The 15,639-nt window shown below is 38.8% G+C and overlaps 1 long non-coding RNA gene across 1 annotated transcript in view; it reads right to left on the reverse strand.

The window, feature by feature from the left end:
* LOC112482891 overlaps nucleotides 1-314 on the reverse strand; it is a 10,458-nt gene extending 10,144 nt beyond the window's left edge. Inside the window, exon 1 of the long non-coding RNA XR_003047443.1 lies at nucleotides 259-314. This is a non-coding gene — a long non-coding RNA (uncharacterized LOC112482891). The remainder of the gene's footprint in view (nucleotides 1-258) is intronic.
* Nucleotides 315-15,639: the final 15,325 nt, after the last annotated feature.

Here is a 15,639-nt window from a genome sequence, read left to right on the forward strand (position 1 = left end):
GCGGCTGGGGGCCCGGATGCGGTATTTCTTGAATTTAGCCCAAGTGGAGGAATTCGGGTGAACGTGAAGGAAGCTTCAGCGCCGAGGCACATCCCGGACTCGATGCTGCTCTGGCGCCCGCCGTCCTCCTCCCTCGGCCCAGCCTTTGGCACACACCCTGGTAGTTGCTGCGCCCGCCTGTGGTTGCAGGCTGTGTCCCAGGGCTTCCCGTGGTCCCCAGGTTCAGTGGTCCCAGGTCTCTCCCTCTCACCCACCTACCTGCATGGGAATGAGGATTCCTGGATGTCAAAACACACCCTTGGGACTTCCTCTTTTTCTGTAGGAAAAAAAAAATTCTTGAGAAGTGACTTGTCCAAGGGTATCTTAATTAATTTTTGTTTTCCGTTTTCAAAGTATTAAACGCGGTATGTCTTTCTGGGCACAGTTCCATAAATGTAAAGACTTTAAGAGAACTGGACAAAATGCTGACTTGGGGGAAAAGAATCAGGGAAAACCTTATAGTTTGTGTGGGATCATATATTTCCTGATAAGTATTATATTTCATTCTATTCGGTGGACCAAGTGCTGAAGTCAGCAGATGGACGATAAATCCGAGGCCAGTGGTGGGTGGGGCTGGCAGGTATTGAGAGGAAGTGGACAGACCACGGGTTCCATCTAGTGTCCTATTTCGTAAGAAACCAAACAACAGCATCTGAGCAACCAGTCTTGAGACCTGCAGGCTGGCACGACACCGCAGATGTCTTTAACTTTCATAGAAAGTTTCATGGGGAAAGCTTCCCAGAAAGGCTTCCTAAGTGGAAATGAGACTTCATCAGGGAGCTTCAGAACAAGGAAATTTCCCAAATGATTTACGTAGGGTAGTTTATAGTTGGGTTAGTTTGTGTGTTGGTAAATGTTTTCTCAGGGAGCCTCGAAGGCTGGGGAAAGATATTTTTCAGGGAATAGGCAATACTTTTTTCAAAGCAAATTATGTATTTAGTAATTTTTCCCTAACCAGGTCGTAACCTGTGTGATGTCATGCGACTGGTTTTTCTTGTTTCTTGCAGTCACCCTAGGGCCTGGCAAAGCATGTGGCATGTAGCAACCGCACAATAAAATATTTACTATGACGCATTTAAAAGCATTGCTGAATCGTAGAATGAGTCTGGCATTCTTAAAACCCACCCTTGTGACCCACATGTCAGCTAAGGGCAATGTATTTATTGATATTTAGTTCACATCCACTCACACCCCCTCATCCTCCCACTTACTTCCAGATGCTGCCACTGCCGTGAAATCCCTTTCCGAGGTTTCGGTGATTTGCTTTTGGTGATCTCGAAAAAGTGTCCTTTTCACTTAATCATTCTGTGTGCGTGTTGACCCCAAAACAGAACCCAGGCGGCATCACCCGATACCCCAAACACTATTAATGTAGTCGTATGTTTTAGACATTTACCCAAGATCTGAGGGTTAAGATTGGGGTTGTATTATCATATAGATACCAAGAAATTTAAGACCCCTGGAGACACAGACCTCGGCTGCCTTCTTTGCTCACTCTCAACTGTCTCCTAAGCCGGCTCATCCAGCTAGCTATAGACCAGTGACCAGACTTCCATCTCTGTCTGAAGTCCTTTTTTCGGCTCTCCACCTGTGTGCTCAGCTGCTGCCTTTATGTCTCCATTTGGATGTCGTAAATGGCTCCTCATGCCCCTATGATTGCTGCAGCAGTTCCAGGCATCACATGCAGACACAGAAACAACCAGAAGCAGAAAGAGACCATCACCTCTTTCTTCCTAATAGGAAAACAGTCTTTCCCAAAAACTTCTTACAGATCTCCCCTCAGAGCTTATTGGCCAGAATTCAGTCACATGCCCACCTCTAAGCCAAACACAGATGCAGGGTTAGAAGCACAATGATTGGCTTAAACCAAAAAAAAGACTTCTTTCTGAGCTTAATAAAGAAAGGATGGATACCTGAACAAAATTGGAGTTCTGTTGGCAAGCAAGTAGAGGAAAATAGATGCTGGCGGTCAACCAACAATGTTTACTATAGTAATGTGTTCAAAAGAAATGTTTGGTACCATGTATCATATGAAATAAGTGTGACAACACCGATGGGATACATTATTAAGTCTATTAATCCCCATGCTACTTGATTAATAATTTCCTAAGCATCAGGTTTGGCTGTTTTAAAATTTAATGTCAATTGGCCAAGAATATATCAGTGAAAGACTGTTTAGTTAACACACTAATAGTTGAAGATTGTCAATATTAAATTTAACCATTTTATTCATATTTTAATTACCACAATAATTATCGACTAATGCTTTTTCTTTATGGAGATCAAAGTATTCAATGACAAAGCATTTTAATTATAATTACATAGATTAAACACTTAGAATCTAGCTGAGGTGAAAACCAATTCTTATCACTTAAGGTATTTCAATTAAGGATTACACAAGGACATGCTTCAAGGACGTTGGTTTACAATGACGAGAGACTTAGTTATAAAAGGCCTGAGTGTCCAAGATGGAGGATTGGGGAAATACATTGTGCTATAGTCGTGTAATGAAATAGTATGCATTGCCTTTTCTACTGAATTATACCCACATACTTATATAGTTAAAAACCCCAGCATCCAGCACAAACACAGACCAGCGGCTCTCCAACCTGAGTGTGCTCTGGCACTCTCCTGGTGATCGCTGGGCCCCACCTGCTCCTCCAGAGCTTCCAATTTAGTGAGTCTGGGGAGGGGCTCGAGAACTGACATTTCTAGCAACTTCCCAGGTGATGCTTCTGCTGCTGGTCTAAGAACAGTGCACAAGAACCACCGTTTCAGGCCATTTTAAACACAATGTCTGGACGGACGCAGGTATCAATAGCTTCTGACACCTAGGATTTCCATCCTTCCCACATCAGACAGATTTAATCAGAATCTCAAGATGGAACTTTGGTGTTTTTTAAAACCACCCAGGCGTTTGTCGTGTGGAGCCGTGGGTGCTAGGAGTGGCTATGAGGAGCACAGGGAATGTCCTCCGTGGAAAGGGCGGGACTGTGCCTGCGATGTGGCGGGACTTGCGAGGTGGCGGAACAGCCCCAAGCAGGTTTTCTGAGTGTTCAGAGGCCTCCCCCTTTGGAGTGTAAGCCCAGGTTGTGCCAGCCATGCAAACAAGCACAGGTGGAAAAACAGCTGTCCTTGCATTTTAATTTTAAACGTTCAAATCATAAAAACCTGGAGGGCTGTGAAAATGAACAAATAAATAATACCCCTATCCCTTTAAAATGGAAGATGTGTGTTAGCTTTTTTAAATTATCTTTTCCTCACTCAAATGAAGTGAGGTTCCCCCTGCCCCCATTTTTTCCTGTTTTTAATTCTTGTTTTCATTTTCCCTCCCTGTTTCTAATTCTTGACTTAAGACCTTTACAGAGCAGGAAAATGGCCTGGCAAATTTGTCCCAGTAGGAATATTTCTCGTGGGTTCCCAGCAAGACACGTACACAGAGCTGATAAAGTTTCAGCTTGCATTGGCCCATCCAGGGCTCTGGGTGCTGGGTAGGAATTTGCTTTAATACATTAGTGCTTTGTTGTGATACCTTTACTCATTCCAAATAAATATTTACTTTTGAACTTAATTTTTCCTATGTAGTTTTGTATTCTTTTTTCTAAAAAGGGCTCCCTGCCCAAACTATGTAAAGTTCTGATTTCTCAAAAAACTGTATCTGCCATTATTCGGAGGCAAAATACATCTTTTGGAAACCTGGGCTGCTTTTCCTTTTCGCAGTGTACCCAGGGAGAAGTCAGAGCTGAAGTGGGACAACGGGGACCAACCAGCCTCTGTGTGCCCACCCTGCACCGCTCAGCCTGACAAAGATGCACCACCAGCTTCGGCCGGACAAACATTTAACTGCCATTGGCATCCAACGGGGAGCTCAGAGGAAGCCTCCAGCTCTTAGCATTGCCCACGTTCATGCATCTTTCCAGAAGTCCTGACAGCCAGAAGCGCTGATGGCGGTCTGGAGAAAGTGCTCTGTGGGCCCAGCATCTGTAATTCATCAGAACTGTTGTGCTCTCTATCAGATCTGCTGACTCAAATATTAAAGATTTACAATATAAGCACTGGTTCTCAATTTATACATGTCAGAGGCAAATAGCATTGGTTCTAAAGGACAGCTGTTAAATGTTCAAACTACAATCTGTTAACCAGACTGTAATATTTGATTAAGATAAATATGTTACTTTTTAAAATTCTATTTTCATGTCCTTCAGTTCTTTCCGTGGAGACACACATACATACATACACACACATACACACACAAATATTGATCCCAGTGAGAACAACACTCTGCTGAATATTTGAAACATCAGCATTTCCAGCATTTTTTGGAGCAACTAGAAGAGAATCAAAGAATGGACCAAAGCATTTATACTCTGCATCTCAAATACCTAAAAGAAAATAAATCAAGAAAGTCAAAATAGCACCTTGGTCTAAATTTCAAAATACGTGGCATTATGAAGTATATTTGCTGTGTGAAACAGTTATAAGGCTAACATTTTTTTCTAGAAATTAAAAAATTCCATTACTTTAGTCTACTTTTGAAAGAAATGACTGAGATATTACAAGATAATATTACCTGAAAAATAAACTACTAAATATAAATGTATAGAACTCAAATGTAGTATATTTGTTATTAAAATATATATAGTCTTAAATTATCCAATGAAAAAGAACCAGAAATAATTTTTAAAAGAAATAATAAAAATATTTTTTCAATCTTTATATTATAGTACTTTATTATATAACTTCATAATATATTTTATCTGATACACTCCGTACCTTTATAGCTATACCCTGACTCTGGTCAAAATAAGTTTTAATAGACTATACAGTTTTCTTTATGGAAATAATATTAAATCACTGATTAAGATATAGCCTTCAAGTCAAAACATTAAAATTCATAAACAGGAAGTGTTCTTGCTAAGCAATAAGGAATTTTATAAACATGCTGAGATTGCGTATCACTGGCCACACACTCTTCTTCAATGCCTTCCAAAAACTGGTATGGCCGCTGTGGAAGACAAAACAAAACGTACTTTTACCATAAGATCTAGCAATTGCACTCTTTGGTATTTACCCCAAAATGTTGAAAACTTATATCAGCACAAAATCTGGATGTTTATAGCAACTTTATTCATAATTGCCAAAACTTGGAAATAACCAAAATGTCTTTCAGTGAGTGAATGGATAAACTGTGGTCCATCCAGATAATGAAATATTATTCTGCACTAAAAAGATATGAGCAATCAAGCCATAAAAGACATGAAGGAAACCTAAATGCATATTAGTAAGTGAAGGAAGTCAGCTTGAAAAGGTTACATAATGTGTGATTGCAACTATACAACATTGTGGAAAAGGGAGAACTATGGGGACAGTAAAAAGATCAGTCATTGCCAAGGGTTGGAAGGGCAGAATGAGCAGAGCACAGAGGAAGTTAGGGCAGTGTGACTACTCTGACATCATAATGGTAGAGAAGCAGAGAGGAGAATGGTGCTTAGCAAGGGTTTGGGGAGGAGCGGGAAATGGGGAGTTGTTGAACAAATATAGCGTTTCAGTTACGCAAGGTAAACAAATTCTACAGATCTACTGTACCACATAGAAATTGTAGTTAACAAGACTGTTACCATCGCACATGGAAAAAGTTATCAAGAGGGTAAATCTCAAGTTAACTGTTCTTACTACAAAAAAAGCCAGAGGGAACAGGAGGAAACTTTCGGAGGTGATGGATATGTTTACTACCTTGATTGACGGCTTCATGTGTGCATGCATATGTTTGAATCTATGAAATTGTATATATTAAAGAGGTGCATTTTTGTAAAAATGTTTTTTAATTTAAAGGGACACTACACACACACACACACACACACACACACACATATCTATACTAAGTACTGTTTATTTCTCTCAAAAACATGAGTACCGTCCACTGTAAATTAGAAACTGAAGGCGAAAAATTAGCCTAAGGCACTTGGATTTCAACAACAATATGTAAAGAGCCTAGATGCACCACTGCGGACCTTAGAGAAAAAAAGCTAAACACACTGAAAATCTTTTCTTGGACCCACAGAGAACTGAGGTCACAGGACTGCAACCCCAAAATCTGAAGAGACACGTGAATACAGAGAACCACATCTGAAAAGAACAGGAATCACCAGCCTAGAATTCTATATCCAGTACAATCATCTTTCAAATGTCAAAGAGAAATAAAGACTTTCTTGGACAAACAAAAACTGAGGAAATTCATCACCAGCAGACCTGCCCTATAAGAAGTATTTTAAAAAGTTTTTCATGGAAAAGAAACTCACGTCTACATTTAAACAGAGAATGAGTGTCAGAAAAGAAATGAAATCTATTTAAAATTCGTTAAGAATGTTCTCAGAAAATTATGCAGTAAATAATATTTAATAGAAAATAAATGATGGTAGCTATTTAACTTTCAAGGGCAAGGATATTTGATATCGGATTTCAAATTATTTTCATCCCTGCAACTTAAATGCTATCTATCTACTCAAACTTTTGATAAAGATAAAGTAACCCTCAAGTCACATGTTGGTTACACTCATATTAAGTATAATTTTTTAAAAATCACTTACCGCAAATGAATTTCCTTCAAGTGAATATGAGGCATTTGACCTGATATCGGTTTACAGAAACATACTACAAAGAGAGAAATAAAGATGGCACATATTTGAAGATTCAATGCCTTCCTGAACTTAGTTTTTTAAATGTTTATATTCTTTCTTCATCACATTCTCTGCCTCATAACTATCTCATCTCAAAAACTGAGCAAGAGGTTGTGAAGGGAAAAGGAATTGAAATGTTGGTTCTTTTTAATCTTAAGCAGCAACTTACATAGAAATAATTTGTTTATCCTATATTCAGTCATTTAATGAATATTGAACACTTGTTGTGTGCCAGGAAATTCTAGGCTTTGGGAATGAAAAGTTGAGTAAGAAAGTTTTGCCCTCGTTGAACTTACAACCAAGTTGAAACACAAAAAATTATCAGTCTTAATAATTAAGTATTATTAGTTTCTATTTTCCTCAGCACATGGTATTAACACCCACACGAAGTCAAAAGAATTCTAATAGGGTGCTCAGCTGACCATAGGTGAAAAAGCCAATGTGTTTCTTGACGGCCCCATTTCTTTTTTTTTTCTTTTCTTTTCTTTTCTTTAAAGAAATATTACAAACAGCTTTATTCCAAAAAATTCAAATTAAGATCAGTATTTTACAGTAGCATCAAAAAGAGTAAAATACTCAGGGATTAACAAAAGAGGCAAAAGAATTGCACACTGAAAACTATAAAACATTCCTGAAAAAAAATGAAAGAAGATACTAAACTTAGACTGTAGGATTTCATATTGTTAAGATGTTTATTCTACCCAAAACAATCTACAGATTCAGTACAATTCCTATTAAAATCCCAATGACGTTTTTTGCAGAAATAGAAATATCCACCCTAAAATTCATAAGGAATCTCAAGGGACCCAAATAGCCAAAGAAAAAAAAAATAAAATGGAATACAGATCTTGAAAATAAAGAGCAAAGCTGGAGATCTCACACTTCTTGATTTCAAAATTTACTACAGAGCTACAGTAATCAAAACAGTGTGACATTGGCATAAAGACAGACAGACAGACCAATAAAATAAAATAGAGAGCCCAGAAATAAACCCTCAAATATATGGCCAACTGATTTATAACAAGGGTGGTAAGACCATTCAGTGGGGAAAGGACAGCCCCTTCAACAAATGGTGTTGTGAGAACTAGATACTCACAAGCAAAAGAATTAAGTTGGACCTTCATCTTATACCACATTAAAAAGAAATAACTCAGGCTGTATCAAAGACCTAAATGTGAGATCTGAAAACTATAAAACTCCTAGAAGAAAACATAGAGGAAAATCTTCATGACATTAGATTTGGTGATTATTTCTTGGATATGACACCAAAAGCACAGACAACGAAAGGGAAAATAGATAAATTGGAGTTCATCAAAATTAACAACTTTTATGCATCCAGGACACCATCAAAAGAGTAAAAAGACAACTCATAGAATGGGAGAAAATATTTGGCAAATCATATATCTTATAAAAGACTAATTTCCAGAATATATAAAGAGCCCCTAAAACTCAACAACAAAAAAAAACAAACAACCCAATACAAAAATGGGGAAAGGACTTCAGTAGACATTTCTCCAAAGAATATGTACAAATGGCCAATAAGCACACAAAAATATCCTCGACATCAATAGTCACGAGGGAAATGCAAATTAAAACCCATCTCAATCATGATGAAATATTGAAGAGACATTAAAAAGAGTTATGCTATCAATAAAATAGATGATTAATAGGCGGATAGATAGGGCTCAAAACCAAAGAGTGATATGGAAATTATATATATATATATATATATGTACTCTATTAAATCATTTATGTAAACTTAAAAAATGTAGCTATAGTATTATATCTTGCTTATGGATCTACAATTATAAATGTAGTTTTAGACATTTAAAAGGGACTAAAATCCCACATGACACACTCCTAATAGTAATTGCCTGGGGCAGGGGGCAGGTGAGAGAGGACAGGAGAGATGAGCCTAGAGATAATGGCTAAAGGTGATTTTTGCTTTGCTTTATCTCCAAAGATTTATTGCTTTAAAAAAAAAAAAGCATACAGAAAATCCGGGAAGCAAATACAACAAAACGTTAAAGTTTAGTTATCCCGTATGGTGAAAATGTGAGCATTTGTTGAATTTTATACACACACATTCACACATCACAGAGACGTCACTGGCACCCACCAAAATGTAACAGTCCAATCTATCTGCATATTTTTGAGCAAAAGAGGAATTACATAAGAATCTGTCACCTCGATTTACTATTTCCCTGGCCAGTTAGGATGCACACGCTGGCTTCAGTCTCTCAACATCTGTCCCACAATATTTTGAGGCAAGAAGCTGGAATGAAAGTGGAGTTGTGGCAGTCTGCCTGAGCGAGCCCAGGGAGCTTGAGAATGCATCCAGGTTCAGTCACCGTGACTGCCACACCGCGTCAGCCACGCTTAAAGGGACAGCAAACCCAAATACAGGGCTCCATGGCCCTCAAATATTAGCAGAGATTTTGAAAGAGACTGAGCCAGCTGATACATGATCCCCTGTCTCAGCTTTCAAGAGTCTGAGCATGACTTTCCAACCACAAACGACCCTTGAACTGGGAAGGAATGGAGCCGCCACCCATTTGTAAATAACCCAGGTGAATCGGCTTTGTCCATGCTGGAAGAGGATCAGCTGCTTGTGATCGCACATGACGGTGGCCCTAAAAGTATCTTTGAGACGACTTCAACACTCCATTCATTCTGGATTAAAGTCAAGGCAGAATATCCTGAGACTGCTACAAAAGCACTGAAAAGCCGGCTTCATTTCCAACATCCTATCTTTGTGAAGCAGGGTTTTCTGCAGTGACAGCAACCAAATCGAGATTATGGAGTGGACTGGACTTAAGCAACGCACCCCGGGTGTCACTGTCTCCCATTGCCCCCAGAGGGGACCGACTAGTTGCAGGAAAACAAGCTCAGGACTCCCGCTGATTCTGCATTATGGTGAGCTGTATAATTTTTTCATTATATTCCGTAATGTAATAATAATAGAAATAAAGTACACAATAAATGTAATGTGCTTGAATCATCCCTAAACCCATCCCCCCACCACGCGGTCAGCAGAAAAACTGTCTTCCACGCAACTGGTCCCTAGTGCCGTAAAGCCGCAGGCTTAAATAATATAAACTTACTTTCTCACAGTCTGGAAGCTAGAAGTCCAAGATCAAGGTGCTAGGAGGTTAGATTTCTTCTGAGGCCTCTCTCCTTGCCTTGTGGATGGACACACAACCTCGCCCTGTCCTCACGTGATCGTTCCTCTGTGGACACACATCCCTGGTGGCTCTCTGTGAATTCTAACATCTTCTTCTTATAAGGACACCAGCCATATAGAATTAAGGCCCATTCTAAAGGCCTCATTTTAACATAATTACCTTTTTAAAGACCCCGTCTCTAACACAGTCACGTTGTAAGGTACCGGGGATTAAGTTTACAATATATGAATTTTGGGGAGGGACACAATTCAGCCCATAACAATTCCCAAAGGGTTTTGTTGTTCCTTGATACCTTAGTGCCAAGGAAGTCACCACTAGCAGAGGTGCTCATTCTCTGAGTCAGGTGCATTTTAAGAGAATATTCCAACCCAAAGAATAGGGAGCTTCCTTCTGCAGTCCCCATGTCCCCAGGCACAATCACCATCCCCGCTTCTCTCCTCCGAGATAACCTGGTGTGTAACTAACCATAGGACTTATCACATTACCCTCCCTAAGACGAGCCTTGGCTTACTCATCTTTGGCGCCCTGGTTACCATCACAGCTATTGGCATCCTAAGAAATTAATTACAGAGGCACCTTGTGGCAGGCCAAGAGCACCCCAAAATGAAGAAAGCTGGGGAGTGAGGAAAAACCAGAAAAAGGAGCCACCACTACCTCACTATTCTAGTGACCTCCCTGGACAGAAGCGTGCACTGCCAAGTCAGAGCAATGCTCAAGGCCATTTCCAATTTGAAAATGTGAGGGGAAAAACACAAAATGCCTGATTTTTTATGATTCTCTCACACCAATTTACCGCTCACGATTCTCAAGGTGTAGTGTCCATGTGTTTGACAAGAAAAAGGACAGAACTCTGTGTTCTTACATTGCAAGGAAAGCCAGCAGCGACCTTGCTCTGGACATGCCTAGTTGTCATAAAGTCGCCATCATCAACTCTTTAGAAGTGGATCTTAAAGAAAAATCTGACTGAGAAGAGGTGAAACCTGTTGAGTAGGCAGGTGTGAGGCCGGATGTGGATTAATGAAGGAGAATGAAGACAGAAAGAAGGGTTGGCAGGTAAGCTTTCTGAACTGAAATTCTACCTTTCTAGTCAAGACTGGCCACTCTCATTAGGGACATGTGTCTTCAGCATTCTCGGTCTATACTTCTTTAACTTGAAGCAAAGGCCTCCCTTCTAAAGACTGTTAGAGATTGAATCGTGTCCCCCCAAAAAAGATAAGTTCATGTCCTAACCCCGAGTACCTGAGAATGTGACTTTATTTGGAAATAGCATCTTTGCAGATGTAACTAAGTTGAGATGGGACCCTAATCCAACATGTCTGGTGGCCTTATAAAAAGAGGAAAATGCCATGTGATGACAGAAACACACAAAAGAAGGCCATGTGATGATGGAGAGAGAACTTGGAGTGATGTGTCTACAAGCCGACGAACACCAAGGAGTGACAGATCCCACCGGAAAGTGGGGAGAGGCAAAATAGAATTCTACCCAGAATCTCACGTGGAGCACCACCTGCTGACATTTTGATCTCAGACTTCTAGACTGCAGAACTGTAAGCATAAAAATCCAAGAAGGAATGGGAGCATTTTAGAGAATAATTTTCACTGCCAGGCCCTCCAGAAAACAGTTTTGGATAAAATACTCACCGTTAATGCGAAAGCAATCGATGATTAAACAAGGGAAGCCAACGAATCAGATGATTTTCAACTACTTAGGGGGTAAAAGGAGGTTGGCTCTTTTCAGAAGCCTCTATAACCAGTGTGGCCTGGGGCCACTGGCCTATATGTACCTGTATGCACATAAATACTCCTGAACGCAGAGAAGAGCAACATTTAAATACTCCAATAAGAACTCTAGTCATCTATAAAAGACCTGGGTTTCTACTTTAAAAGGAGAAAAAAAACGTAATATTACTATAAAGAGAGATAAATATTAAAAGAGAAAGTTTCTATGACAATGTGGAAGTGATAAAGTCCTGAAATATTGTGAACATATTTTTTATGGTCGTGGTTGAGCTCATCTAAGACTCTGCAAGCAGACGAAGTAGAATGACCAGGTGAACTCAGCTCAGAAGCCAAAACGTGCCCGTTGGAGGAGTCAAGTAAATATGGATAATCTGCCTTCCGAACATGAATCGATTACCTGACTCAATATGCTTGCCAGGGAGGGGAGCTCTCTTTGTTAGAAGAATGAGGGCTGGTGGGGAGTTTTGTTTGCCTGTTTGTTATGTTTTGATAGTTAGAATGTAAAGAGAAGGGGGCACGACCAACAGCTCCTTGGATTGGCTTAGTGTCCTTAGTGGAGAAGATGAACAACCCGTTCATTCATTCATTCATTCATTCGCTCCAGTACATACCTTATCATGTAGCCATGTCATTACAATATTGCCTCTATGGCCACGTTGCTTTCTTGTCATCTGTGTGTCACTGATAAGGATACATGTAAATGCATTTAGGGCCCACACTGATTATCCCTTACTCTTCCTTATTCAAAAACCTTTACTTCATCACATTCGCAGATCTTTGCCATATAAACAAACATTTACGGATTTTGAGGATTAGGAACTAATATCTTTGGGAGACATCATTCAGTCTATTACAGCTAGTGAGAGCCATTTAAAGTTGACTCGTGTACTTTTGTTCTTCACTTTTTATTAAAGTTTTTAAAAAATTATAATGCAGTATTCAGAATGTCTATTTCTTCTTGTTTGAGTTCTGGCAGATTGTATCTTTCAAGGAATTGAAACACAAAACAAAGTTTTGGCACCTGGAAGTGAGGCGATGCTGCTATAAATCCCTAAAAATGTAGGCACTGCTTTGCAGCCGGGCAGTATGTGGAGGCTGGAAGATGTTAAAGACGGAAAATTCCCTGATTAATATATTTTCAGTTACAACTCCCCTCCAAGTTCTACTTTGGATCTTTCCCACATATTTTGACATTTCATTTTTCAGTATTTCTTCATTTCCTTGATAATTTCTTTTTATCCTAACGGTTATTTAGTAATCATTTAGGTAGTTTTCAAACATCTAGGGTTTATTAATTTTGTTATTAATCCTAAATTTTATTGGATTATAGTTGGAGAACATGGTGTGTAGGATATTGATTTTTAGAATTTATTAAGGATCTATTATGTTTTTAATGTGAAAAGAAGGTCTATTGGTTAATTGTGTAATTTTCTCTCTCTCTCTCCCCCCTTATAGACAATCATTAAATCTGCTAAAAATTAGTATTTTATTATCACTAGGTGCAGGCAATTTTAAATAATGTCAGTGGTAAAATATGTCTTAAAATTATCTTTTGTTGGTCTAGGTACTAAACAATTTCTGAACAGGTACTGCTGAATATTAATAATGATCCTGAAACTCCAAGTTAGTGTTTTATGCTTACCACTTAATAAACATTGTATTCCCAATATTGCTGTCACCCCTCAGTACACATGAACTCAATTAAACATCTTTGACAGTAAGTTCTCAATTCTAAACCATTAGAACTTGCTTCACGTGCAGTTCAGGTGGTACTACCTTGTAGTACTACCTATTGCTTCATTTACACAACAGGTTAGAAATGAAAAATTATACTCAGTCATAGTAAAGATGGATAAACAGAATTTGATAATCTTAATTTTGTTATTGTATGCGAGCATTGTGGTTTGGGTCTGTGTTTAATAACTGTTTGGTGACAACAAGGCAATGATAATCATTCCCGATCTTTTGATAAGTAAGGACTCACTGCTCACAAAAGGCAGAGAAAAATTGTGACTGAGAGTGCCCTCTCTGGAACATCACCTGCATTAGATCTTCACTTTATCACCAGCCAGCTGTGCCATCATAGGAAAGTTACTTAAACTCTTTCAGTCTCAGATTCATCATCTTGGAAATGTGGGTAATAAAATGTGGATAATAAAAATACTTGAAAGGATTATCTTTTTAGGATTTAATGAATCATCGCATATATGACACTTAGAATTGCACCTGACACCCAGGAGCCTGATAAATTTTATCTCTTATTTTTGATCCTCAGTTGGCTCAGTGGTACATTAAGAAGAAATTCTTTATAATAATACTTTGATGAAATAAAAAATCTTTAATGTAAAATTAGCACATTATTATTGTAATACAAAAAGAAGAGATATAGTGCTTGAAATCAGCATATAAAATGAAGACGCCTGTGAGAAAATGTACTTGGAACCAAAATCTATTCTTGGAAAGTGGCTTAGTTTAATATAGTCTGAAATCATGTTTCAAGTATTACACAGGATATCATCAGTGCAGATCAAAACAGTTGTAAGGTGGAGGATTAGAGAGAAAAGAGACTAAGGGAATCAACATTTATCTTAGGTAAAACAACAAAACAAAAAAGTATTTTTAGCAATAAAATAATGAGAAAAACTTATTAAGAAAGAAGTGAACAAAGATTGAAAAGCTTACGATGGCTGATTGGTTTGTCAATCTTTCTTCCCTCTCTCCCAATAATATTTAAGATGAATGTAGTGATTTTCTACTGGACTCTCTGAGATGGTGGAAATATTCTGCATCTGCACTGTCCAGTGCAGAACCTAACAGTGAGAGGCTTTAAGTAACTTGCTAGCTGGTGATAAAGATTCAAAGGCAGGCACTCTGGGTCCAGAAAGTGTACTTAGTCACAATGATTCTGTGCCTTGCCACAAATCGTGAGTCCTTAATTATCAAAACATCCAGAATAAATAACATTGTCTTGTTATTACCAGTTTCACGAATTATTTTTTATTTGGCTCTTACAGCATTCTGTATTATGCTATTACAAAATAGCAAGTGAGGTGCAGGGAGAGTAAGAGATGGTCAAGGATTTGTAATTAGCTGGGGACCAAATAAGAATTTGAATGCAAGTCTAAGGCCCTGGGAAGCTCGGTGTCATCCAGCATCATCATGCCGTCTCTTTGTTTTAGTTTGCTCTTGCAGTCTGGATAGAAACCATTGTGTCTACCTTTACAAAAGGAAATTTATTGAGAAAATGAATTGTGTATGACATTAAATTTATTAAAGTTCATGTCATCACCAATAAAGACTTTTTGTTGTTCTAAACTTCCCACATTCTCGGAAATCGTGGCAGCACCCCAAGGTGAGAGTTTTCACTGGCACATGGACCCAGTGCTCTGGCCATTACCAGGGTAAACAGATGATACCAGCTTTTCATCTTTGAAGAATATCAGTGCAGAAAATGGTGAGCAGGACAGTGCTTCGGAATATACATGACATATGGCTACTGCACCAAACATTTAGTCTCCGACAGACCTTAAATCGTCTTTATTACTTATCTCTGGCTTTGCATTTGCACGTGCTTAATAGAAAACAGATTATAACTTATGAGTTATTAAAATGTTGGCATTAAGTTTCATTACTTCATTTATTTCCAGCCAATAATTGAGGATTGAAAAATTAAAAATCTTGGTGACATCAGAATGTCCAAAATTAGAGCGCCATGTAGAAAAAATGACCGAGGACTCTCACCAAGAACATGCTTCAGTCTTAAGTGATTTATGTCTGGCACTCAATAAACCTGTGCCTTTACCATATCCCAGAAGTAGTAATCAAGAGGGCTCGCTCAATCCATGTTTTTAAATCATGTTATCTGTATTTCCAGATATTACGGTCAATCGGTGGTTCACCAACTTCGATTAAACCCAACTCCATCACTGTAATACCACCAACGGCCGCTAGGGCGAGACGCAGGAGGGCGGCGAAGACGCCCAGGGACACGCGGGCGG

Source organism: Pteropus alecto, unplaced genomic scaffold (assembly GCF_000325575.1).
Source record: "Pteropus alecto unplaced genomic scaffold, ASM32557v1 scaffold16, whole genome shotgun sequence".
NCBI lineage: Eukaryota > Metazoa > Chordata > Mammalia > Chiroptera > Pteropodidae > Pteropus > Pteropus alecto.